This window comes from Vicugna pacos, chromosome 22 (genome assembly GCF_048564905.1).
Source record: "Vicugna pacos chromosome 22, VicPac4, whole genome shotgun sequence".
Taxonomy (NCBI): Eukaryota; Metazoa; Chordata; class Mammalia; order Artiodactyla; family Camelidae; genus Vicugna; species Vicugna pacos.
The window spans coordinates 5,061,812-5,067,939 of record NC_133008.1 but is presented as its reverse complement, the minus strand read 5'-3'; the positions used below and the strand labels follow the sequence as shown (position 1 = coordinate 5,067,939).

General features: G+C 48.7%; 1 pseudogene; it reads right to left on the bottom strand.

Annotated features, from left to right (window-relative positions):
- Positions 1–1,046: 1,046 nt before the first annotated feature.
- Positions 1,047–3,400, bottom strand: LOC140688534 (mediator of RNA polymerase II transcription subunit 25 pseudogene; annotated as a pseudogene).
- Between the last annotated feature and the right edge of the window lie 2,728 nt (positions 3,401–6,128).

Sequence of the window (6,128 nt, the reverse complement as noted above, 5' to 3'; positions counted from 1 at the left end):
GATTGAACCCAGGACCTTAAGTATGCTAAGCATGTGCTCTACTACTTGAGCTATACCCTCCCCTCCCAACTCAGTTCTTAAAATTTGAAAGAATTATGACTGCCTGGGGTTTAACAAAGTTAAATTAATGTAGGATGTATTCTCTACTTGATACTAATTGTTGGTAGGAAGTGGACAACAACTCTTTTCACTAAAGAACAAGAGAAAAATTATTTGGGTTGCAGTGGAAATGCTAAAGGTGGATGTTAGGAAGAAATGGGATGGTGGCTGGACATTGGGGGATGCTGGTGAGGATATATGTTTGGTCTCGTGGGATCTAGATAACAGTGACTTAAACCAGCTAGAAGGTGAATTCTCTATTGTGTTGAAGTCCCAGTTGGTATTGAGGTTCTGTTCCATAAAGCCAAGAGGGGTTCAGGCTCTTACTTTGCTGTGCCATTCATAGGATATCCCCCTTACCCCCACAGTCGAAAGTGTCCCCATCAGGGCCTCTTTCAGCTTGCGGAAAGGGAAAGGAGAACATGTCCTCTTTTAAGAGAATGATTGAGAAGTTGCCCACATACTACTGGCCAGAAATCAGTCAGATGATCATGCCAGAGGCTGGAAAATACTGTTTTTACTAGGGGTGCCCAGGGGCCCAGCTAAAAATGCAATTACTACTTATAAAAAGTGAAATTGGATAATGCCATCTGTCCATCAGGAATTCACTTTTTATTCCCTTTAAGTCATCCTTTAAATCATTCCATCTTATAGTCAGATTTTAGTAATCTTAAACTGATCTACCACTATGAAGTTTGATGAATTACATAAATTTGACTTTCTTTCTAGTCTTAAATGTTAAAATGTTTTAAAATGAGAAGAAATCTCTCTGCAAGGGGCCTTCATGATGGTGGAAAGTGGCTGCTCTTCCTTTCCACCCAAGACATTCTGAAATATCAGGCTTAATCATGGGAGTAGGGGAGGGGCTGTGTTAGAGAGTAAGAAATACGTTGTGTGTGTGTGTGTGTGTGTGTGTGTTAAAAGGAACTTTACTGGGTGTTGGGGGTTCAGACGAGGTCCATGAGGATGTTGTCCACCATGATGCTGGGCTGCAGGCCCTGCTAGGGGACCCGGCCTGGGGACCGCCCCCCTCAGCAGCATCTGACCTGGCAGTGGAGCCCTCAGGGGGAGCTGGGCAGGCCAGCCAGGGCTGGGCGGGTGGCGGGTGCAGGAGGGGAGGCCCCAGCTGAGAATGCCCCAGGCCCTGGTGTGGTGGTGGCAGAAGTGCAGGGGCCTCTGATGGCTGGAGGTGGTGGAGGGAGGCCTCAGGGGACACCCCAGTCTGGGACGGTGGTGGTTTAAGGAGGAAGCTCCACAGCTGGGTTTTGTGGCCGAAGGATGAGTCTGGGAGGGGGTTGCCCAGAGGCCACTCCAGGAGGGCTTTGTGGGGCACCTGGAGTGGGGGGGCCTGGGAGGCACCCTGGGGCTGGGGCTGCCCCACGGCCGCTGAGGCCCCTGTGGTATCTTTAGGCCAGGGCTGCGGCGGTGACAGCAGTTCTGTGAGGGTCTTGCCTGGACCTCTAGAATGAGGCCCAGCCCAGGGGGCGCCTGCTGTGCCCCTAACCTGCGCTGCTGCTGGACTTGCTTGTGGTGGGTGATGACCGGCCGGATGCCATTGACGAAGCTGCGCTGGTCGTAGGGGATGAGGCCCCTGAAGATCTTCTTGGACGAGTTCAGGAGCATGAGCACGCGCGCCTCACAGGGGGCCGTGCGGTGGAAGTGCACGCAGCCCGCGGAGCCGATGCCCAAGAGGCGGTAGAGGCCTTTGAGGGAGTCCAGGTCCTTGGTGAAGGGGAGCTGGACCATCCCTGATTTCTGGAACAAAGGGCCCAGGGTGGTCCATAGCTGGGGGATGAGCCGCACGATCAGCGCCTGGGGCCACTGCCCGGTTTTCAGGTTCTCGCGATACTTCACGTAGACCGCCCCCACACAAGGCAGGGACACATCAGCTTGGTGTCGGCGTCCACGGTGGCAGGTTTGGGCTTCTCTTGCCACCTGAGGAACCCGTTCCAGGCCAGGAGTGCTTTGGAGACTGACTAATGACCGCCGAGAGCCTGGGCCCGGAGCTGGGCCGGAGAAGGGCCGCTCACGCCGCCTGGGGCCATGGTGCCCGCCAAGGACGTGCCCCAGGCTGCGCAGGGGGCGCCAGGCCCGGGCCAGCGGCCACAGTGGAGACCAGGCTGGGCTGGGAAGCGGGAGGCGGCCTGGGGCGCCAGGGACCCTTGGGGGCAGCGGGGAGCCTGGGCCAGGCTGTAGGGGGCCCACTCCTGGAGCGGCCTGCTGAAGAGGGTTGATGGGCGAGAAGCGAGGGCTCAGCCCAGCCTTCTGGTTCTTGGCAGCCTCTGTTGCGTTCTGGGCTGCCGCCTGAGCTGCACTTAGGTTCCCGGGGACCTGGTACTACTGCTGAGGAACTGGTGGGGCGAGGCAGAGGCTGCTGGGGGGCTGCCGAGAGTGTAGCCCCTGAGGGTGGAGCTGGAGGCAGGGCACAGACTACTCTGGCTGGAGGGGGCCTGGGGCCGAGCCACCCGCAACGGACAGCACAAGGCCCCGCACCAGCACCATGTGCATCGGGTCCTGGCTCACATCTGCTGGCGGCTGGAGTGGCTCCAGCATGGCCTGGCCGGAGGAAGCGCCTTCTCCAACAGAAGCTGCAGGGCAGGCAGCTTCTGGGGACACATGATGGAGAAGTAGATCCCTGGCTCCCTAGTCTTCTGCACAAGGCTCTCGGACGTGCACCCAGAGTACGTGGTACTCTCGACAGTAGGCAGCAGGTCCGGCGCCAGTTACAAGATAAGGAGGCCGACTCAGTGTGTTTGGCCGTTCTGCTCGCGCGTCTTCTTGAAACTGCCTGCAAGGCCCTGCTGAGACCTTCGGCGTGAAGCTGCAGCCTTCGCCACCCCACCCATGAACTTCATGCCATCCAGCCAGGTGACAAACTCAGGCTCTACTGGTGGGAGCATGACATTGGACGTGGGACTGTGGAGTGCTGTCCACCGTGTTGAACACCACGAGGCTGTACTGGGCCCCACATAGTCTCCCCTGAAGCCCATCTCGGCAGGAGGATCACCATTAAAATACTCGACCACCGGAAGCAGGTAATGCTTGTGGAGGCCCTCGAAGCAGGTCCCCAGGTTGGCCTTGCCCTTTATCACAAACACCACGTCAGCTGCGAGGTCCCCGGCGCAGGCCTGCCCTCAGACCTGGGGACAATGATTCACGCTGCAGATGCTGCAGCCGCGGGCAGAAATACGTTCTTAAGCTAATTCAGGTGACAGAGGAAAGGACTGAAACCTTCTCTCTGGCAGACTAAAGGAACTTTTGAAATTATCCAGAGGTAGAGGTGTAGTCTTGGTGCCTCCATTGTGTCTTATCTGACTTGAGGATTCAGTTGTTGTTCCTCCCTCCACTAATTAGAGTCGGAGAACTTCCATGGAACCTCCTTTGACCCTGCAAACGACCTGAAGCACTGAACTCCTTGGAAGGATGGATGCCAGGTAGGTACCAGAACAACCATTGTTACCAAAGGTGATTTTCTTAGTTTTCACCTCTGTGTTCAGAGCTACCCCGGGCCCTCAGCCATGTTAGTTCTAGGAGGGCTGAGATTTTTATCTGGCTTATTTGCTGTTGCAGCCCTAGGATGTAGACTAGTGTCTGGAATATATTTTGGTGTTCAATAATATGTAAATAAAAGAATAAAATTAGGTACAAGAAATCAGTTGCTTCAACAGGCAATAGGGGAATTGAGAAAAGAGAAACTAGTTTGGAGTCAGAAGTCCTGGTATGTCACTCAGTATTATGTGGGTTTTAGGCTAAATGCAATCTTTCCAAACTTCTCATCTGAGAAACACAGACAATAACTTTCAGGGTTGTCATGAGTATTAAATATATAGAGTAAAAATATATAGTGTTTTGTAAACATTTGAATTGGGAAAGAGCAAAGATAAAATAAGATACATTCTGTGGCAATGTGGACATTTATATAAAATAAAAGGGGCTCTGTTAATCACTGGGCAAGGAATGGGTGGTTAGATAGATGATGCTTGGGAAACTGGGCTCATTAAAGGATAAACCTACGACTAGATCCCTATTTCATATGATTTACAAAGATTAATTCCATTTAAATGAAAGATATAAATGTAAAAGAAAGGTATAAAGCTGATAGATGTTAGAAGTATGAATTTGAAATCTGTGTAAAACCTGAGGAAATATGAAATGTCACAATCAGGACAATAAGAAATAGAAAACCTGAATAGATCAACAAATATTAAGGAAATTAAAAAGCTAATAAAAGATTCCCTTTTACCTCATACATTCAAAAAACTCCCTAGTCTTAGAGGTTTTCTTTGCTTCTTTTAAATGGTTCAGATGATTAGATTAGTCCCACACCGGATGGCCACCCTTTTGAGTAACTCAAAGTCTACTGATTAATAACTTAATCACAGGAATGACATGCCATCACTTCAAAGGTTCTTGCCACACTTCGGAGGAAGGATTACACAGGGTGTGTGTAAATCAGAGGGTGTGAATCTTAGGGACCATTTAATTTTCTGACGGGGAGGTAATTAGGTTTCTTCATTGATTTCTTCTTGGAGGAGGTACTGGGGATTGAACCTGGGAGCTCCTGGGTGCTGATCATGTACTGTACCACTTGAGCTATACCCTTCCCCCAGGAACTATTTTATTTTATTTATTATTATTATTTTTTAATGGAGGTACTGGGGATTGAACCCAGGACCTCGAGCATGCTAAGCATGCGCTTTATCACTGAGCTATGTCCTCCCCCCCATTTTAGAATCTGCCTTTCCTAGTGTCCTTCCCTAGGGGTGTGGGCAAGTAAGTGTGGTGGATGCAGTCTAGGGAATACAGCACAGCATGGACTAGAAGTGCTGGGCCTGATTCAACTTGGATAGACCTTGAAAACTGTCAAATGAAAAAGTAAGCAATAATAGGATTTTATAGGACAAAAAATGTTATATAAATGAAAATGCATATACTCAAATAACACTATACATTTTGTAAGAATATGTATCAAATGTGTTAAGAATAGGTGCCCAGGGTGGGAGGGAGGAAATGAAAGTTAAGATTAAGTGAAGGGTGGGGAAAAAAATAAAACGAGAGATTTGATGATGAGAGAATGCCGTGAACTGAGGCGAATGGATAATTCAACTCCCTGAAGCTGGGATACAAAAGGAAATAAATTGAAATACTTAAAATAGAAACTAAATTCTTTGACACAGCTCTCTTCCTTGCTTGTTTTCCTCTGCCAATGACTTAGAATGATTTTAGGCATAAGCAGAGCATTTCCTATGTGCTGTACAAACTATTTCAGTGGCTTCTTTTCTCAAGCAGGTTTCTTAGAAAGGCTGTTGGATTTGTAGAGCAGGTCACACAGAGGCTGAACACAAGTGCCATTGTTGCTCGAGGGGAATGGGACCTGCCCTGTTGGGGTGGTGAGGCAAGCAACTCTGCCTTGTCTGAAAGAATAGAGTCCTTATTAAAGTAACAATATAAATTAGCAAAATGTTATAATAATTATAGGCAGTCTCCAATTTGTGAACATACGTTCATTTTTAAATTGAATTTTGAGAACGTTCAAGCTTTCCTCTATAGGAACAATGCTATAAATCATGGTTATATACCCAATATTTGCTAGACCACACACACCACATAGCTGAAACAGGATAGGGGTGGAGCTCACTTGGGTTCTGAGTCTTGGGAATCAGGAGAAGGAAAAGAAGGAAGACTTCCAAGGCTGACTATAATTAAAATATTGAACTAAATGAAGTTCACATTTGTCAGTCTCTGATGTTTCTTTCTTATGTCTCTTGCTTTCTTCGCTGTACAATATAATGGGAATATTTTTCTTGTTGCAATAAAGCTTATGATTATTTCTAAATGGCTGCAGAAATTTCCATACAATGGGTAGATGATCATCCTTTGCTTAGCGGTTTCTCTGTTGCTGATGATCCGGTCCACACTCCTTTTCTGCCAACTTTATTCCCCCTGGGTACCTCCTTTCCTGGCCCCTGTTACACATTCTCTAGTTGCTCTGAACACTTCCCCTCCCAGACCCCTAAAGCACTCCATTT